At 45.5% G+C, this 19,515-nt stretch overlaps 1 pseudogene; it reads right to left on the bottom strand.

Moving 5' to 3' along the window:
* Window positions 1-672: 672 nt before the first annotated feature.
* The window catches only part of LOC139385718 (RNA N(6)-adenosine-methyltransferase mettl16-like), a 28,839-nt pseudogene continuing 9,996 nt past the window's right edge, over window positions 673-19,515 (bottom strand).

Genomic DNA, 19,515 nt, shown 5'->3' with positions numbered 1-19,515 from the left:
ATATTATTACTATCACTGCATTGTTGGGAATGAGCTCTCAAGGAAGTGTTTTACACCCGTGGTATCCTGTGCACGTGGCAAATGAACTTTGGGTCCACTTTTCCTGGTATTTACCACTAAATCCCTGTTCAGGAAGTTTGTCTGTTCGGCTGCGACCTCATGTGACAATTGTGCGTACAGGCACACGAAATACTGGGCATCCTGCATTAGGTTTTGTTTTAGCTAAAGTGTGTGTATGCAAAGTTCATTCATTACCGACTCAAGTCAATACGAGTCTAATTGTGATACTAAGACAGGCCACTAATAGGTGGCTGGCTACCCAGAAAAGCTATATTTCATCAACAGGATACAAGTGGATGAGCTGCAGCTATGGACTGCCCTCTTGTGGTTGCTTATGGAAGCTGCATCCTAGACAAATGTCTGGGATAGACTACCTGTGTGTAAAACACTGACTGAACATGGAAATACACAAATAACATGGTACTAAAACATACATTTATCAAAAACATTGCTCTAGTCATTACATTACAAACTGTACTGGGCCTGCAAATAAGTATATCTTACACAAACACTGGACACGACCGAACAATACCGGTAAATTATGTTCTCAAAGTCCCTGCCTGTTTTTCTATTTGTGAACGCGACCCAGTACTACAGGTCAACTATGTTCCATTATATCCCCAGTGGCTTGGCCACCACTCTAAGCAGTGTTCTTCAGGTAGGTCCAGTTGTTTCAGCATGTCCTTGTTTTGGCCTTCCACCCAGTGGATCTCCACAGCAACGTCCTGCTCCTCAGCCTTCACGTTCACCAAGCACTTGAACAGGAAGTGTTGTACAACACTGGGGCTCTGTGGCTGCATCACTTCCTATCCAGTGGTACCGACTTCCTCTTCCTGTGTTTCAGCAGGTACTTCCTGTGGCGTGGTTTCCTGTTTGTATCGTGGTGGGTAGTGCTGTCTGTGCCAATGTGATATTGGGTGTTGTAGAGGTAGGAGAAGACTCCATGATGACATCCTCCGCTGTCCTCTATTGGGACACAGCTGACCCCCTGAGAGTTGACGCCATCTGCCCTGTTGGTCCCGGACTGTGGAACACTGCCTGGCCCCTGTGCTGCTGTGGGAGTGTAAATCTGAGTGTGAGCTATATGGGATGTGTGTAGTGGAGTGCTGCTGGCTCTGTGGGTGCTGGGCTGTGGCTGAGGAAAGAGTGGTGGAAGTACCACTGGGGGGCGCTCTGGGCAGCTGAGGTGTCAGCCTTGGTCTCTGCATCTCTGTCTCCTGTGGATCCAGGTGTTCTCCACAGCTGTCAGGAACAGACTCTGCTCCTTCCTCCCACAAGGGACACGCTTGTGTAGCACCTGCAGAACACAGATGACACAGTTGCTGTGTATTTTGAGTCTGCAATCTATGATTTGTATACCTCTGTTGGAGAAATTGGGTTAGGGTGTGTGCTTGCAGAAAAAGTATGTCCATGAATGAGTTGTGTACATGTAAATGCTTAGTTGTCTGTGTGTGGCTCCTAAGTGTGTGTGTGTGTGTGTGGTGCTTGCTGTATGTGTCAGGGTTTTTTCTGCACAGAAAAGTATTGGGCGGGTCACATAAGTGTTTTTTTTCGGGTGGACTAAGTCCAAACAGTAATACAAAAGTGTATGTGAACAAAAAAATGTTTTTTGGGGGGGTGGAAAATGGTTTTTCAGCGTAAATATGAAATGACTAAAACCAGATAGATAAGGGACCTATATTTGTTGTATAAGATCAACATTGAAAACTTAATGACATTTCCTTCATGTTTGAGCATGAGAACAAGCTCGTGTGGCCTACCACTTTGTGGCTGAGCCGTTGTCACTTCACAATAACACCACTTACAGTTGACCAGGACAGCTCTAGCAGAGCAGACATTTAACAAACTGACTTGTTGGAAAGTTGGCATCCTGCAAATGTTTGTCTATGGAGATTGCATGGCTGTGCACTCAATTTTATACACATGTCAGCAACAGGTGTGGCTGAAAAAGCTGAATCCACTAATTTGAAGGGGTCCATACGTGTATAGTACATTAATCCCACTAATGCAACAAAATGTGAAAAAAGCTAAAGGGGGTGTGGACTATAGGTATACACAACTGAAATATTTTATTAAAGTAATTTGAGTAACTGATGGTTAATGGGCAGTCACTACCATTATGGGACATTCATTCGTGGTTCTATTGTGTTATAGCATTTAATGTAATTTAAAACCAAATCGAATCCAAAATGTGACAAAAGAATTAACCGGAACAGACCTCAGAAAGCACTAATAAGCCAGGGCAAAATGCATAGAATTGCAGGAAAATCATTTTAAAACAGCAAAATTCTCTCAGCTCCATGGCAAAGTGTGTATTGAGCTGCAGAAAATTTGCTTTAAAAAAACAGCTACATTTGCTCTCCCCTGCCAAGATTGGTGCTTTAAATTCTTGCCCGCAGGTATGCATGGACGGAACGACCACCACCTAAGCCCCTTTTTAATCCAGAAACAACCCTGTGTGTGTTTACCTTTTAGGTCACTGAGTGTCTTTTCTAGCCAGGCAGTGATGGCCTCCACGGGCCTGGGGTTGGAGGGTCAGCCTATAGAGGAGGCCTGGGACTGCAGCAGCATGAAGGACAGTGGCTTACGAGACTTCTCCAGTTTCCTCTCCTTACTGGGGGGAGACTGAGATGAGGGAGCTGGAAATAATGAAATATCAATTGACAGAGTATGTGGGATTTACCATTGTCATAATATTCCTCTCTTCCGGTGAAGATGTATTCACATACTTCAATGTATGTAAAACACTTATTTGGAAAATGTGAATCCACCTGCCCAGACTAATAAAGGGTGATTCATGATGACAGTGTGGAGACTGCTGGTAAATGCACAATATCAATACCCACACGTACAGTATGTTGTTCAGACAGGCATGTTAGTCATAAACTAGTTCACTGGGACAGCATTCCTGAACCTGAAGGTGCTAAAAGACAAGTTTGTCCCAGTTCCACACTCATACTGCATGTCATTATACACCTGAGGCACTCAAGTTCACTCTGACCAAACACGCACACACAAACAAGCTTAGACATTGACAACGTGAGCTAGTAAAGTCTCACTGTCCTATTCACCATGGAAACCCCTCTGGACGCCTGGGGTATGATGATGAAGTGAGGAGAGAAAAACAGAGGGAGGAGGAAAAGAGCGGGAGGAGAAGAGAGGAAGTAAAATACTTCAGCTCACTCATTCTGTGTGACAATGAGTGAATGAAAGGGGGCTTGATGGAGAGCCAGAGGAAGTGAAGAGAGGGAGAGAGTCTTGGATTCCTGGAACCATTATGAGGACTCCTGTCTGTTTAGACCAGCTCACGCCACGGATGAGTCACGGCCTACATACCTCTCTCACTGCTTTTCTCTCTCGGTCTCTTCTGTCCTTCCCCGTGACTCTGCTCTTTTTCATCTGCTGCTCATCTTATTGTCAACACATTGAATTGTAAATGCAATATCAAAATACACCACAAAGGGGCGCTCCTTCCACATGATTTAGTCCTACGTCCCTGCAATGACATTGGCCCTGCTGTGCCTTGCCTCAGAGCTGCTACTGGTGCCATGCTGCTATGGTGGAAGCATTCCTTATCTAAGCAAGTCCACACATAATGATGCCACGGGGCTCTACCTTATACAAACATACCGTATTGGTCCATAACATTTTATTTAAATGCACCCAATTGCCAGATCGGGTCTGCAATGAAATAATGCAACAATGACATTGTAATCAGTCAGACAACATGGGGAACTGACCTGCACGGAATGGAGGACTGGACTACGACCTTCAGACTGGTCCTAGATCAGTTCTCTGTTATCCTATGAGATAATGTAATTTGTGTGGTGGTATACTTACTGTATTAAAGACTAATGAAGACAGTCATGTTTAATTTACATATTCTCTTTCCATAGAAAAAAGGTAGCAGACTGGTCAATAGAAGAAAAACATGGAATGTGTCTAGTCTAGACTCAGACCTGGGTTCAAATACATAAAAAAAAATAATTGTAATCATTTTTTATAATTTAGTTGGGCTCTATTAAGATTGCATGGATCAAAGGAACCAATAGAACATTCGCAAAACTACAAGCCCCCGCCCATCTGGCACTCCAGGAAAGCTAAAGCAAACAAAAGATTTCAAATAGTGTTTGAACCCAGGTCTGTCTAGTGAGTCTATACCAGCCAGGCCTTGTTATAGCTGCTTCATGTGTTTCTGATTGTTTCCCAGCCCTTCTCCCTCTGCTCAGTAAGCCCCTGCAGCTCAAAGGAAGAGGAAAAAAATCTATACAATCCATCAAGGATTGCAGCCTGTCTGTACAGCACATCGTTGACATAGATACACACACTCATATGCACGTACACACACAGATTTATACACAAAGAGATAAACATACACTCCCAGACAAAAGCACACACAGGAAAACACTTACACATGCCCACAAGCAAATAAACAGAAAGCACAGACAGGAAAGGACACCTCTCCTCATCTAGTCTGATGTGTGTACATCTTTAAATCCACTCTCGGTCTCCATTGATTCATCTTTACTCTTTCTCTCCCTCCCTTTCAGTCTTTCTTTCTATTATTAATCTGACTCACCCACTCCCACATACACTCAAATGTGTGCTCAGTCCACACACACAAGAAAGATGGCTTTCTGTATTCTGTTTTGACCACACCTCGCTCTAGTCGTCTAGCGTAGCCAGTCTGTCTGTTTCTCCCTCTTTAGCAGCCAGTCAGCCCCATTTGTCCAACTAGGACTCAAGCCTGGATAATCAGCTGAACAGAGCCTCAGCATGGCTCCCCAGATAATAGGCCATTATTCAATTACTGACCACAAACAGACAGATCAGCAGAAGAGAGATGGCCATTTAACCATTTAACCTAGATAGGGATAGCCCCACCCCACTTTTCCTCTCCCTGTGGGGCCACCAGAACCTCAATACCAGGGTCTCTTGTTCCTGTTGACCTCTGACCCCTGCTGTAAATCTTCTGACTGGCTGCATGCCAGACACACCCCCTGTACTGGGCCCACAGTGTCACATGACAGTCAGAGAATAGAGACCAACAACAGAAGCTAGAAGACCATGAAATAGCCTGGCCTCCCCTTAACGCTCTCTCTTTGATTCTCTCATGTCTTGTTCCCTCTAATTCTCTCTCCAAGTTTCCTTTTATGGTATTTGTACCTTCATTCACTCTCTCTCCATCATCCTCGATCTGTCTCTCTCCCCCTCCCTCGCTCTGTTGTGAAGGGATCTGATTCTGTCCATGTGCCTGGTGAGACTCACTTACTGCATTACACATCAGTCAGATGTGTGATCTCAGAGCAATTTATTGAATCACCAGGATGTGTTAAAAACACAGGCTGTGATGCCAGAGAGGAGCTAGTTACTAGTACACAGGTGTCTGCTCTAGTAATCCATGGGTTAAGTAGGCCACAGACACATGTACACTCACCAACACCCAGTCATATGCACAATTCATACATAGACAGACAGACAGACAGACCCCCCTCCCCCAGGTGTGGGGTCATCCACATACTCCTTCCCCAGTCTGCCTGGTAATGATGCAGTGCTCCACTGTGTAAAGAGAGAAGAGGAGAGGGCAGTAAAATGTAGGCCAATCTTTCTGCTCAACTGCCTTTGTGGTGAAAGGCAAACGAGATTACACAAAGACCAAAGAAGTCCTTCAGATACTGTAACACTCCACTTCCCACCCCCACACCTCTCTAGCTCCCTTTAACTCTTGCTCTTATTCCCAATATTACCAGCTTTCACACTCTCACATTGATCTCTATGATGCTCTCTCTCATCTCATTCTATCACTCCTTCAGCGGCCCAAAAGCCTAATGGCATGGCGTGCATGTGCACACACTCCTGCCCCAGCAATGGTTGCCTGGATACAGCAAATTAGGGTAGGGACACAAACATCTCCCCAGAGGGCGGGTTGAGTGCTGCCTGCGTTCTCTAAAGGAATGGGCTGGAGAGTGGAGTGGGATGGGCCGCGAATGCATTATTAAGGAAGTGTGTGGAGGTTGGGAACGTCTGGAAAAGCAGCAGGGGTATAGTTAGGACATGCCCCTAGATGACTGGGGAAGAGAGAGCGAGAACACGAGAGAGAGCGAGATGCCATGATTATGCCTTCCTCTTCTACTCTACCACTATAGATGAACTGGTTGGGAGAGGACTCGAGGGGTACTGCCCACACCGCCCACCAGAGCCAGCTTACCAGAACAGTAACGTCATCATAGAAACTCCAGGCCAGAGCCCAGTGCATTGTCCGTCCCTGGCAGAACTCTGTGTGGTTCACTTTGGGCACCTGGGAACAGAAACAGACCGATACAGAACATTTGACAACACTAATAAAGAAGACAACACCAACAAGCGTTAGCAATACACACGTAGCTCTGCAGAGGTACATTTCCAGCATGTCCAGGTGATGGAGAGCTGCACTACGTCCTTCAAGGTGTGAACAGCACACATTTACACACAGTGCCAGAGCTGAGCACTTGTGTGAAGAGCCTCCAATAAGCATGAAGAATGTGGGGGGGGGGGGGGGGGGGGTGGAGACCAGTGTAAAAGACTCTTCAATAGTATTCACTATCCACTTGATACCACCTCCCTTCACACTCACAATCAATATGTGGTGGGTTTCAGTGCCCCAGAGATACATGTCAAAGGTCAGGGAAATGGATCCCAGAGGAAAGAAGACACATCCCTCTATGAGAGCGCCATGTTGACCCCTAAACACTCACCAAATTAACCAAGCAGCGAGAGAGAACGAGGAAGATAGAGAAAAGTGCGCGAGAGAGATAAGGTGCAAATATCATTAGCATATTAATTAGGTCTCCTATTCCACCCCCACCCTCTTGCCTGCGCTGGACGTTGGCCAAGGATGCACTCACACTAATGAGCAGTGACACGCAGCGACAGCCCTCTGACACCTCTGGAGGATTGTGGGATGGTCCTCCCCCAGTGATTGACATGGTGTGTGTGTGGTTAACACCCTTGGGAGCTGCTGTGATGCCATTCTGGTGCCAGCTGCCAGTCATCCCCACTGAATGGGTCTGATAATCTGAGGTAAGCGACTGGTACAGGCTGGAGACTAACCTCTATAGTCAGATAGTCAAGTCAGTTAGCAGTCATGCGCTAGGGGCTAATAGCTAGGATAATGGCGCTAATGAACATTAGCGGCGCTGACCTACTGTGTGTGTGTGGGCCCTGCCATGCGTTTCAGTCATGCAACACTAATAGAAATCAGCTCAATCAGGTCTGGGCTGTGACATTGTTTAGCCAGCGTATTAGCCAGGCTTGATCCGCTACGGTTCAGAAGGTATCTGATCCCCCTCTTCCGTCTCAGAGGAGGTATTAGATGGTAGGAGGGAACTCATTCAACCCTCCATTACCTCACCTTGTCATTGGGTACAGTGCCTTGCGAAAGTATTCGGCCCCCTTGAACTTTGCGACCTTTTGCCACATTTCAGGCTTCAAACATAAAGATATAAAACTGTATTTTTTTGTGAAGAATCAACAACAAGTGGGACACAATCATGAAGTGGAACGACATTTATTGGATATTTCAAACTTTTTTAACAAATCAAAAACTGAAAAATTGGGCGTGCAAAATTATTCAGCCCCTTTACTTTCAGTGCAGCAAACGCTCTCCAGAAGTTCAGTGAGGATCTCTGAATGATCCAATGTTGACCTAAATGACTAATGATGATAAATACAATCCACCTGTGTGTAATCAAGTCTCCGTATAAATGCACCTGCACTGTGATAGTCTCAGAGGTCCGTTAAAAGCGCAGAGAGCATCATGAAGAACAAGGAACACACCAGGCAGGTCCGAGATACTGTTGTGAAGAAGTTTAAAGCCGGATTTGGATACAAAAAGATTTCCCAAGCTTTAAACATCCCAAGGAGCACTGTGCAAGCGATAATATTGAAATGGAAGGAGTATCAGACCACTGCAAATCTACCAAGACCTGGCCATCCCTCTAAACTTTCAGCTCATACAAGGAGAAGACTGATCAGAGATGCAGCCAAGAGGCCCATGATCACTCTGGATGAACTGCAGAGATCTACAGCTGAGGTGGGAGACTCTGTCCATAGGACAACAATCAGTCGTATATTGCACAAATCTGGCCTTTATGGAAGAGTGGCAAGAAGAAAGCCATTTCTTAAAGATATCCATAAAAAGTGTCGTTTAAAGTTTGCCACAAGCCACCTGGGAGACACACCAAACATGTGGAAGAAGGTGCTCTGGTCAGATGAAACCAAAATTGAACTTTTTGGCAACAATGCAAAACGTTATGTTTGGCGTAAAAGCAACACAGCTCATCACCCTGAACACACCATCCCCACTGTCAAACATGGTGGTGGCAGCATCATGGTTTGGGCCTGCTTTTCTTCAGCAGGGACAGGGAAGATGGTTAAAATTGATGGGAAGATGGATGGAGCCAAATACAGGACCATTCTGGAAGAAAACCTGATGGAGTCTGCAAAAGACCTGAGACTGGGACGGAGATTTGTCTTCCAACAAGACAATGATCCAAAACATAAAGCAAAATCTACAATGGAATGGTTCAAAAATAAACATATCCAGGTGTTAGAATGGCCAAGTCAAAGTCCAGACCTGAATCCAATCGAGAATCTGTGGACAGAACTGAAAACTGCTGTTCACAAATGCTCTCCATCCAACCTCACTGAGCTCGAGCTGTTTTGCAAGGAGGAATGGGAAAAATGTCAGTCTCTCGATGTGCAAAACTGATAGAGACATACCCCAAGCAACTTACAGCTGTAATCGCAGCAAAAGGTGGCGCTACAAAGTATTAACTTAAGGGGGCTGAATAATTTTGCACGCCCAATTTTTCAGTTTTTGATTTGTTAAAAAAGTTTGAAATATCCAATAAATGTCGTTCCACTTCATGATTGTGTCCCACTTGTTGTTAATTCTTCACAAAAAAAATACAGTTTTATATCTTTATGTTTGAAGCCTGAAATGTGGCAAAAGGTCGCAAAGTTCAAGGGGGCCGAATACTTTCGCAAGGCACTGTATGTATGGGGTATTCAAGTATGTTAACTCACGCCTGGGCTTGGTACAGTGCATATGTGTGTTGTACCCATTTGCATGAGCTGTGTGTATAAGACCATGTATGAGCATCTAATGTCGTCTCGTCGGAGCTCCCATTCTGACAAGTGTCTCAACTCCTCCTTCAAAGGTGCCAGGCTGCACTTCTTTCCCAACATGCAACTGTACCATCTGGAAGAAAAATAATCTTAGGAGTGTGTGTCCAGCAGCCTGGGTATGAACTCCTGTCTAAGATCAAACAAGCCGCAGATATTGGATCTCCCTCCTTGACTCTATGGGAAAAAGAGCCTAAAGGACTTTCTGTTTTTGTAGTTCTGAGGCAGAGTGGTTAACTACGATTTCAACTGTAGTTTTAATATATATATATATTTAGACATCAAAGCTCTGCTCCTCCATAGAGACTCATACTGGTCTCATTGTTGTTCTAGCTCTCCCTCTTATTTTATATATATATATATATATATATATAAAATGAGAGAGCGAAAGAGAGAGGGTTAGAACAACAACAAGACCAGTATGAGTCTCTATGGAGGTGCAGAGCTTTGATGTCTTGGCCCTGAGCAGGAGAGCAGATCAATATCTCCTCTGCAATGAAGAGATGAGTCTATTGTAATCGATACAACAGCATATAGAGCTTCAGTATTAACCAGCAAGGAGAAAGAGAAACCTATCAGGGAGTCAATCTGGATAGGAAAACTAACAATGCATGACAAACCTTGTCTGGTTAGGTTGCCTTCCTTCCTGTCTAGATTAATTAGGCCTAGATAGTATATATCTATGAGCAATGCTATGTATGGTGAGGATGGAGTGTTTGTTATGTGAATGTCAAGTGTCAACACATCATGCACACAGAGCAGAGCACTACTTTCAGAACTATTGGCCAAAAAGTATACAAAAAAAAGAATGTATTGAAAAATGTATCACTGTGTTTAATGTACAAGATGACATGTCGTCACACCCCGAGTTGTCCTGAACAGAATGAGGCTGTGTTTGTTTATTGTGAAGAGAATTCGCCGGGTGCACACACCTGAATGCACTCATGACTCCTTTCAATGCTCACCTAAATTAAGATCCATTTCTCTGAATTTCCTTGTGAATGCTTAACACTAAGAACATATTTTATAACTTAGCTAGTCATGTTGGCAATAGAACAAGCTTTCAAATCCTTGTCATGCCCAGTGACCCAGATTGCGATTTATAATTGACAGTTTTTCGATTGCGTTAACAACTGTAACTGTGATAGTGTTGTGTTCCAAATGAAACAACTACAAGTGTGTTTGCACAGCTAGGAGAGCTCAAAAAAGCACCTTATAGTTGAGACTCTTCTTTGAGTCATAAAAGTGGATTACAATTACTTAGAAACTGTGTCCTGTGAGTCCTGTGTGACCACTTGGAGACACCAGTTAGTCCTCTCACTCAAACACTTGTCATTGTTTAGTCTTATGATACCCCACATTTACCAGGAATATTCTTATGTTACTCAAGGTATCCAGATTATTTTGTTATCAACAAATTTCGCAAAAAGTACAGTAATTGTAAAATGCAGATATAATCAGTATAATGTTTGAATTCAGTCTTGTCAGGTGAACTGTTGTGTATTAATTAACACATTCTCTCCAAACTGCTCCTAATCAATTGCTACCATAGTTATGCATATTATTTTCATATTTCTTCTGTAAAAAATATTTCAATGTAGCCCTATCCATATATCACAAGTTTAAAGGGTTGAAATGGGAGAGAACACCTTTATACAGCACAGACTACTACAGCCAACCAGATTTGAACAAGGTTTTGAATAAAGGTTTAATAAAATGAAATAAGAATTTGGTGACCTAAATGCCATTCATTGAAAGCACTGAAAGGTTTGGGAATGGGAACAGGAAACAAGCCCTCTCTGAAAAGTGTACACTGTGTTTGAGGGCAACACAACACAAAAACCAATCTGGCTAGATAAATATCAACTAACAAAAAAAGCCGGATGAGCTTGATGGCATTCACTAAAAGCCTTGAAAGATTGGGGAAGAGCCCATTCAGAGAAGCGCCCGCAGAATGGAGGTAAGGGTGGGAATGTTGGGGGTGAGAGGATTTTGGGTAGGTTTGGGGGGCAAAAGCCTCGCCTCAAGTGGCACTATGAAATATTGAGGACCTGTAATATCCCCAGATGTTCCCCACTTTGTCATGCAGCGAGGAGGGGCTGAACATTCATGTTAACACACAAACAGCTTCCTCACTTCCTTCCTCCAGAAAGATCTTCCCACCCCAAAAAACAAAACTCTCATGGGGGTCAGACAAAGGCATTTAGATTCTTGGCAAAGTCGAACATTTCTTTTTACATTTATTTTCAAGCAAACCCCTCCAAGAGTGATTATCATATCAATAAAAGACAATAATTAGCAGAGGGCATCACTTGGGGGAAATCAGCTCCTTTTCCTGGCTGGTGGTTGGGGTGTGCTTGACTGTGTGTGTGTGTGTGTGTGTGTATATATCTGTGTGTGATAGTCTGGTGAGAGTAATTACAGCTCAGTGTTGTTGAAAGGGAGGGTGGGGGGGGGGGGGGGGGGGTTGGTTGAGGGGATGGTGGGTCTCAGAGGACCAATCAGAGGGACTGGCTTGGTTTCCGTGGACACCTGGCAGTAGCTCTGCTGTCCCAGCATGCAGTGTGTGGAGTGACAGCCTGCTTACTGCTGCCTTGGCCCCAAACACACTACACACATGGCAGGAGAGGAGAGAGGGAGGACAGGAAAGAACAAAAGTCGGAAGAGAGGGAGACTAGGGCGGGCACGCCTTCCCCTGTGGCAGACACTCATCTATGGTCTTTACACAAGCCAAGCGCACCACCAAGTGTGAACACACAGACACATGCACAGCCAGGCAAACAGACAGAGGGAGACAGACACTTTTCCCCCTGTGAGGGCCACTCATCTTTCCACTGAAACATATGTGCACACCGACGCTCACACACACACGGTTGACAATCATCTTTCCACACAAAAATATGGTAGTGACACACACCTTTCATGTCAGCCACTTGTCTCCCAGTCACCACGCATGCGTGCGGTCTGATTAACTCTAATAGTGCGTATCTCTCCCACTGCATCCATGTCTCACTCCACTGCACCACTGACAGGCCTTGTAATGGTGGTGGTGGTGTGTGGAAGAGATCTGCACGCCCCACACACAGCTGTTCCCTGTGGGCGTGCGGATACTGCCAGGGGGTGGGTGACTGTTTACTCCTGGTGCCAATTCATTAAACAAACTCTGGGTGACAGCTCCATTCCTGCATCCCATCTGTCCTGCTCTCCTCCATCAGTAGTCCTCTCATTCTTCAATCTCTCACTTTTCCTCTCATCCAAAATTGAAAAGGTGCATTTGTAACAGAAGGTAATGAACAAACACCCAACAACACCAACACATAACCATCAGCTTGTTCTATATTATATTTGGGGTTTAGGAAAGTGGCGCAGATATGAAGCATGAGCAATCTGAAACCAATCTGAAACGATCTTGAACGCTACCCCACTTCCTTCTGTGAATGCTCAGTGTACTGATGGGGACCAAAATGTTGTGTTTGTGAACACAATATGCGCATGCGTGACAAGTAGGCGTGTCTTGAGTTGCAGGCTGTCATGGATGATCCTCTTGACAAACTCCAGCTCTCCGCCCTCAGCCATGATCTCTGTCACCCCACCTGTGTTCACTGAGCTGGGGGGAGGACGACGAGGGTTCCTGGAATTTACCCCCTGGGGAGAGGAGGACAGAAAGGGAGGGGAGGAAGAAGGGAGGGGAAAAAAAGAGGGTCATGGGGAGAGAAATAAAGGGTAAGAGAAAGAGGAAACGTGACAGGAAAAGAAAGGAAAAGAAGGAAAATGAGAAAAAAATGATCTGTGAAAAGGAGATGAATAAAGCAGTTATTCCTGATACTCAAAACACTTTCAATCTAAAAGAGGCCTTACCTTAGCCTCTAGTTGGTTGGCGAAGAGGGGAGGGTTACAAATGCAGAAGTCATAGACAATGGCTGACTTTAGAGCGTCCATTAATAGGGTCTTCTGGGGAACTTGAGACAGGGCAAGGACACGTTATCAACAAGGTTTCAAGCCATCTTCCTTTCAGTAGTACATTACATTACGGCTACCAATGGCCAACTTGCCACTGACCTTTGATGAGGTCATAGAGGTTGTTCTGCTCTATGCTCCTAGTGTCTATAAGCTATAAATCAGTTATAGCCTCTCATAGCACCACATAATGAAACAGTTGACCTTTGATGAGGTCCGAGAGGTTGTTCTGCTCTATGCTCCTAGTGTCTATAAGCTATAAATCAGTTATAGCCTCTCATAGCACCACATAATGAAACAGTTGACATTTGATGAGGACCGAGAGGTTGTTTTGCTCTATGCTCCTAGTGTCTATAAGCTATAAATCAGTTATAGCCTCTCATAGCACCACATAATGAAACAGTTGACCTTTGATGAGGTCTGAGAGGTTGTTCTGCTCCACGTTCCTGGTGGCGTAATCAAAGCAGATGTCATCTACCTCAGAAGCCAGGTAATGCCAGCCGTTCATAGAGGCTCCCAGCAGGGGGTAGATACAGGACGCTCCAGTACCTGGGGATATAACACACTACGTGAGGAACAGGGTGTGTGTCTGAGTGTTAGTGTCTGTGGCAGTCTTTTTAATGCCACTCCCGCTGTCTCCTATTGTCCATAACAGAATAATAAGAGGTGAGCCAGACAGCCATGATCAGATCATCCAGGCCTAACAGAGACCAGGGCCTCTAATCTAACTGACCACAGTGAGGTCCCCTGGGGCAGTAGAGATGGGTGAGATGGCCCCCGGCCAGGTTAAGGCTTGGGAGAGTAATTCCCTGTGGATATCCATCAGGAGAGTGACATCTCCAATCAGCTTACAGAATGGACCAGGGTCACCAATCACTAACCTGTTTCTCTCTCTAATGAGCTAACTGACACACATCACAGTCTTTGATAGAGCAGGAAACCAGCCATGACATGTGGATGGGGATTTGGCCAGTGATCAACAGGAAATAGATGTGGGATCTGAAGGTGGACGTGCCAACAATCATGCAGCCCCTCTCTGCCAGTCTGTAATGCCAACTGGCAGCCAGCTGCTCTGGGACTAGTTAGAGTCAGCCTGTATTAAAAACATGTCTCAGAGTAGGAGTACAGATCTAGGATCAATCTTATTATGATCTCAAAGGCAAAACCTATCTTATATCAGCACTACTCTAAGACTTCAAATATGTGTCTTGGGCTAGACCTGCGCCAGGCAGCACCTCTCTCCCGGCCTGAAAAGTGCATCGTCAGGCAGCTGCCCTTATAGGCTATGTCCCAAATGGCACCCCAATCACTATACAGCACACTACTTTTGACCAGGACCCATTGGGCTTTGGTCAATGCACATTGTAGGGAATAGGGTGCCATTTGGGATGCAACCACGATGAGTCATACCCAGAAAGATTACTGCTGGAGGAATATACCCTGAGCAAACAAACACGATCACACATTAAATACCTTTATCACTCTCCATTACTGATGTGATGTTTGTATGCGAATTAATGAGAGTTTATTCATCCTATTCAGCATCAAGGTTATTTGTGCACTTTCTTTATATAGACAGGTGAGAAATCCACCGTCTGATGTAACAACTAAGAACCAGTGGGGGGATTAAAGAGACAGGCCATATAAAAGCCATCTATTCTTCTACAGAAACAGGACATAGGATCGGAGTGGTGGTAATTATGCATCCTAGCAATTATGGTTGAACCAACATGGATGGTTCATTTGGGTTCATTTCAAGGGAGAGAGAACAGGATCGGCAGAGGGGCCATATTTATAGTGGTTATTGGAGGTCATAACCGATGTCGATGCCCCTGCGTGGTTCCCCTTGGCCTCCGACCAGGTCCTCCACCCAGTGGATGTAGTTGAGTCTGAGGCACGGTGGGGATGAGACGCTCCAGAGGGATGTCCATGGTCAGCCCAAAGTCTTCCTTCAGCAGGGTAGGGCTGGGAGCAGGGTAGGGTCAGGGCTCGCACCGCCTCTGGCTCCTTGAAGTTCATCCTGCAGGAGGGGGGGGGGGGGGACAGTTACAATGCTAAAGTATCTACCCCTATAAACCAAAACCACAAGTAACTACACCTATAAACCCAGCCGTAACACATTTTTTGGAAACTCACAAAGAGCTACTAACCACAAGCCCTAAATATAAATGGCAAATCAATTCTACCCCAACAGTGACTACCCTGCCACTGCTGCTTCTCCTAAAGACCACCCTACAGGCTTCCACTGACACCATGTCACATAAACCACCAATCTTCCAGGCAGCACTAGACTGCATTCACACCTTCCTCCATATCACTCATAGCCCAGTGCTCCATATCACCCATAGCTCCATATCCCTCATAGCCCAGTGCTCCATATCCCCATAGCTCCATATCACTCATAGCTCCATATCACCCAATAGCCCAGTGCTCCATATCACCCATAGCTCCATATCACTCATAGCCCAGTGCTCCATATCACTCATAGCCCAGTGCTCCATATCACTCATAGCCCAGTGCTCCATATCACCCATAGCTCCATATCACCCATAGCTCCATATCACCCATAGCTCCATATCACCCATAGCTCCATATCACCCATAGCTCCATATCACTCATAGCTCCATATCACCCAATAGCCCAGTGCTCCATATCACCCATAGCTCCATATCACCCAATAGCCCAGTGCTCCATATCGCCCATAGCCCCATATTGCCCATAGCTCCATATCGCCCCATATCACTCATAGCCCAGTGCTTCATATCGCCCATAGCTCCATATCACTCATAGCCCAGTGCTCCATATCGCCCATAGCTCCATAGCGCCCATAGCGCCCATAGCTCCATATCACTCATAGCCCAGTGCTCCATATCGCCCGTAGCTCCATATCACTCATAGCCCAGTGCTCCATATCACCCATAGCTCCATATCGCCCATAGCTCCATATCACTCATAGCCCAGTGCTCCATATCGCCCATAGCTCCATATCGCCCCATAGCTCCATATCGCCCATAGCTCCATATCCCCATAGCTCCATATCGTCCATAGCCCCATATCGCCCCATATCACTCATAGCCCAGTGCTCCATATCGCCCATAGCTCCATATTGCCCATAGCTCCATATCGCCCATAGCTCCATATCGCCCCATATCACTCATAGCCCAGTGCTCCATATCGCCCGTAGCTCCATATCACTCATAGCCCAGTGCTCCATATCGCCCATAGCTCCATATCGCCCATAGCTCCATATCGCCCATAGCGCCATATCACTCATAGCCCAGTGCTCCATATCGCCCATAGCGCCCATAGCTCCATATCGCCCATAGCTCCATATCGCCCATAGCCCAGTGCTCCATATCGTCCATTCCCCCCTAATTACTGCTCATCGCACGTCAACCACCACAATGAAACCCGATGACAAATTAAATAATATACACTTCCTCACTTAATGATACAGAAATAATATTTTCCAGCATTAACCAAACAGACCCCCACACCTCCTTCTCTACATTTCTATGATTTTCACTGACTGGAAAGCACGTTTTGGGTTTGGGAAACACACAGACAGAGACACTGCCTGGAAAGCATGTTTTGGGTTTGAGAGACAAAGAGAAGGGACAGATGTGTAATTAACCAGTCTGTCTGCATTCACACCTCCACAGACAGCAATTAGACACCTCCTGGTGATAGGATCGTCTGGCACCTCCTTGCTGGGTTTGGGGGACAAGAAGGAGAGTGTATCCACCACAACTACGGCGGAGAGGAGAGACTATCACTGATGACGAGCAGCACTACAGGGCGAGGACGAGTTAGTTTCCCCAAAAGGCACATAGCCCGAGTTATATAGTACATATGTGACAGACCGGGGATCGAACCCGTGTCCCTCAAGATGGTGTTAGCCCGCTGAGCTAAAGCCTATCCACTAGCTCAGAGTGTCTTCAGGTCTCACAGTTTCGCTCTTCTCAGAGTCTAATGATCAACATGCAGAGAACGAGGCCGTTCAGAGCCTGCCTGCCCAGCCCCCTATTTTTAGACCGTGACGAGTGTGCACGTATGTACTGCAGAACACTACAACGGCAGGTCTCCATGGCAACCACCCGGTCCCACCGGCACACACAGGCAGTCAGCTCACGTAAATCCAGCCACGCTGGAGCAATATGGCTGATACCGGAAGAAGCGTGAGCGTGCACGAGATCGAGACACACATTGTAGGGTGGATGTTTGTGCACCAGGCGGTGGTGGCGATGGACGGTGTGGGGCATGGGACAAACCCGGTAAAACATGTTTATGAGAGAATTAATCTTGTAGGTGTGCAGGTGTTACAGGAATAAGATGAGTGAGGTGGATGGCAAATGATAAGGGAGGCCTAAGGGAACTTTTCGTAATGAAAACAGAGAAAGGTTGTGTGAGGGAGGTAGGTTGAAATCTTCAGAAGGTTGTGGGCTGTGGTGGATGAGTGGACAGGGAGAGTTCTGGTCTCCCTACGGACTCCAAACTGCCTGGGCAGAGAGGCTAACTCAGCATTTTCTCTGTGCATTAGGAAATACAGATTGTGAGAAACAGATGACAGTAACAAAGAGAAAGAGGGAGTACATCAATTAGAAGGGAGGGGGGTGGGATGGTGTGTGTGTGTGTGAGATAGAAAGTGTGAGAGAGAGCAAAATAACAGCAGAGGGAGACGAAGAAAAATATGAGGGAAGTGAAACTGATGAGCACTAGAACAGTCCTAGGGCAGTGAGATGAACAAACCCATATCTACCTAGGGAACCAACTGCCGCAGCTGAAGAAGCCAGCAGCAAGTAAGCCCCACGCCTCCATCCTCCGCTAGCGTAGTCCATCAGCACAGAGAGAGATGGAGAGGTCACCTTCAGGGAAAACTCATTTTTATTCTGAATGCACAGTATAATTATTTTACAGATTGGCAGCTCCTCTTCCCACTTCAGGTTGTGCACTGAACACAAACTGTATTGACTGTTCCTCATTCAGAGGTGTAGCGAAGACTGCACTTTAAATTAAGGCACTTCTAAGTGTGTAGAAGAGCTCATTAGGTATAACGAAAAAAATATTCCAAGGGGAAGTTGAAGCCATTCAAAGAAGCCACATTTATCCTCAGTAAAGCGCTCTACCAATCCAAGCCCTTGCGGATCAGGGGGTATCATCGGTTAACGAGCGAACCAATCAGAGAGGTCCTGGTAATCAGTAGGCTGTAATCAGTAACCCAGTCGACCAATCATGGAGGTTGAGGTGATTTAGTGCACTTCCACCATATAAAGCTACCTATCCAGTTCCTTCAAATCTGCAAGGTTAGTACATTGCCTTCAGAAAGTATTCATACCCCTTGATTTATTCCACATTTTGTTATGTTGCAGCCTGAATTCAAAATGGATTAAATATATCATTTTCCACCCATCTTCACACAATACCTCATAATGACAAAGTTAAAACATGTTTTAAAAAATGTTAGCACATTTATTGAAAATGAAATGGAGAAATATCAAATTTAGATATTCACACACCTGAGTCAATACTTAGTAGAAGCAGCTGTCTTTTGGGGTACGTCTCTAAGAGCTTTGCACACCTGGATTGAACATTTTTGCCCATTATTCTTTTAAAAATTCTTCATGCTCTGTCAAGTTGATTGTTGATCTTTGCTAGACAGCCATTTTCAACTATTGCCATAGATTTAAGCCAATTTCAGTCAAAACTGTAACTAGGCCACTCTGGAACATTCAATGTTGCCTTGGTAAGCAACTCCAATGTAGATTTGGCCTTGTGTTTAAGGTTATTGTCCTGCTGAAACGCAAATTTGTCTCCCAGTGTCTGTTGGAAAGCAGATTGAACAAGATTTCCCTGTTCTCACAGCTGTATTATGTTTATTTGTAATCAATAAACAAATCCCTAATCCTGGCCAATGACAATACCCATAACATGATGCAGCCATCAGCTTCCTTAAAAATATGAAGAGTGGTACTCAGTGATGTGTTGAGTTGGATTAGCCCCCCTTGGGTTGTGCCGTGGCGGAGATCTTTGTGGGCTATACTCAGCCTTGTCTCAGGATGGTAAGTTGGTGGTTTAAGATATCCCTCTAGTGGTGTGGGGGATGTGCTTTGGCAAAGTTGTTGGGGTTATATCCTTCCTGTTTGGCCCTGTCCGGGGGTGTCCTCGGATGGGGCCACAGTGTCTCCTGACCCCTCCTGTCTCAGCCTCCAGTATTTATGCTGCAGTAGTTTATGTGTCGGGGGGCTAGGGGGGTCAGTTTGTTATATCTGGAGTACTTCTCCTGTCCTATTCGGTGTCCTGTGTGAATTTAAGTGTGCTCTCTCTAATTCTCTC

The sequence above is a fragment of the Oncorhynchus clarkii genome, chromosome 27 (assembly GCF_045791955.1).
Source record: "Oncorhynchus clarkii lewisi isolate Uvic-CL-2024 chromosome 27, UVic_Ocla_1.0, whole genome shotgun sequence".
NCBI classification, from domain to species: Eukaryota; Metazoa; Chordata; class Actinopteri; order Salmoniformes; family Salmonidae; genus Oncorhynchus; species Oncorhynchus clarkii.
Note: the sequence above shows the minus strand (reverse complement) of the source record. Positions and strands in the feature narration are given on the sequence as shown.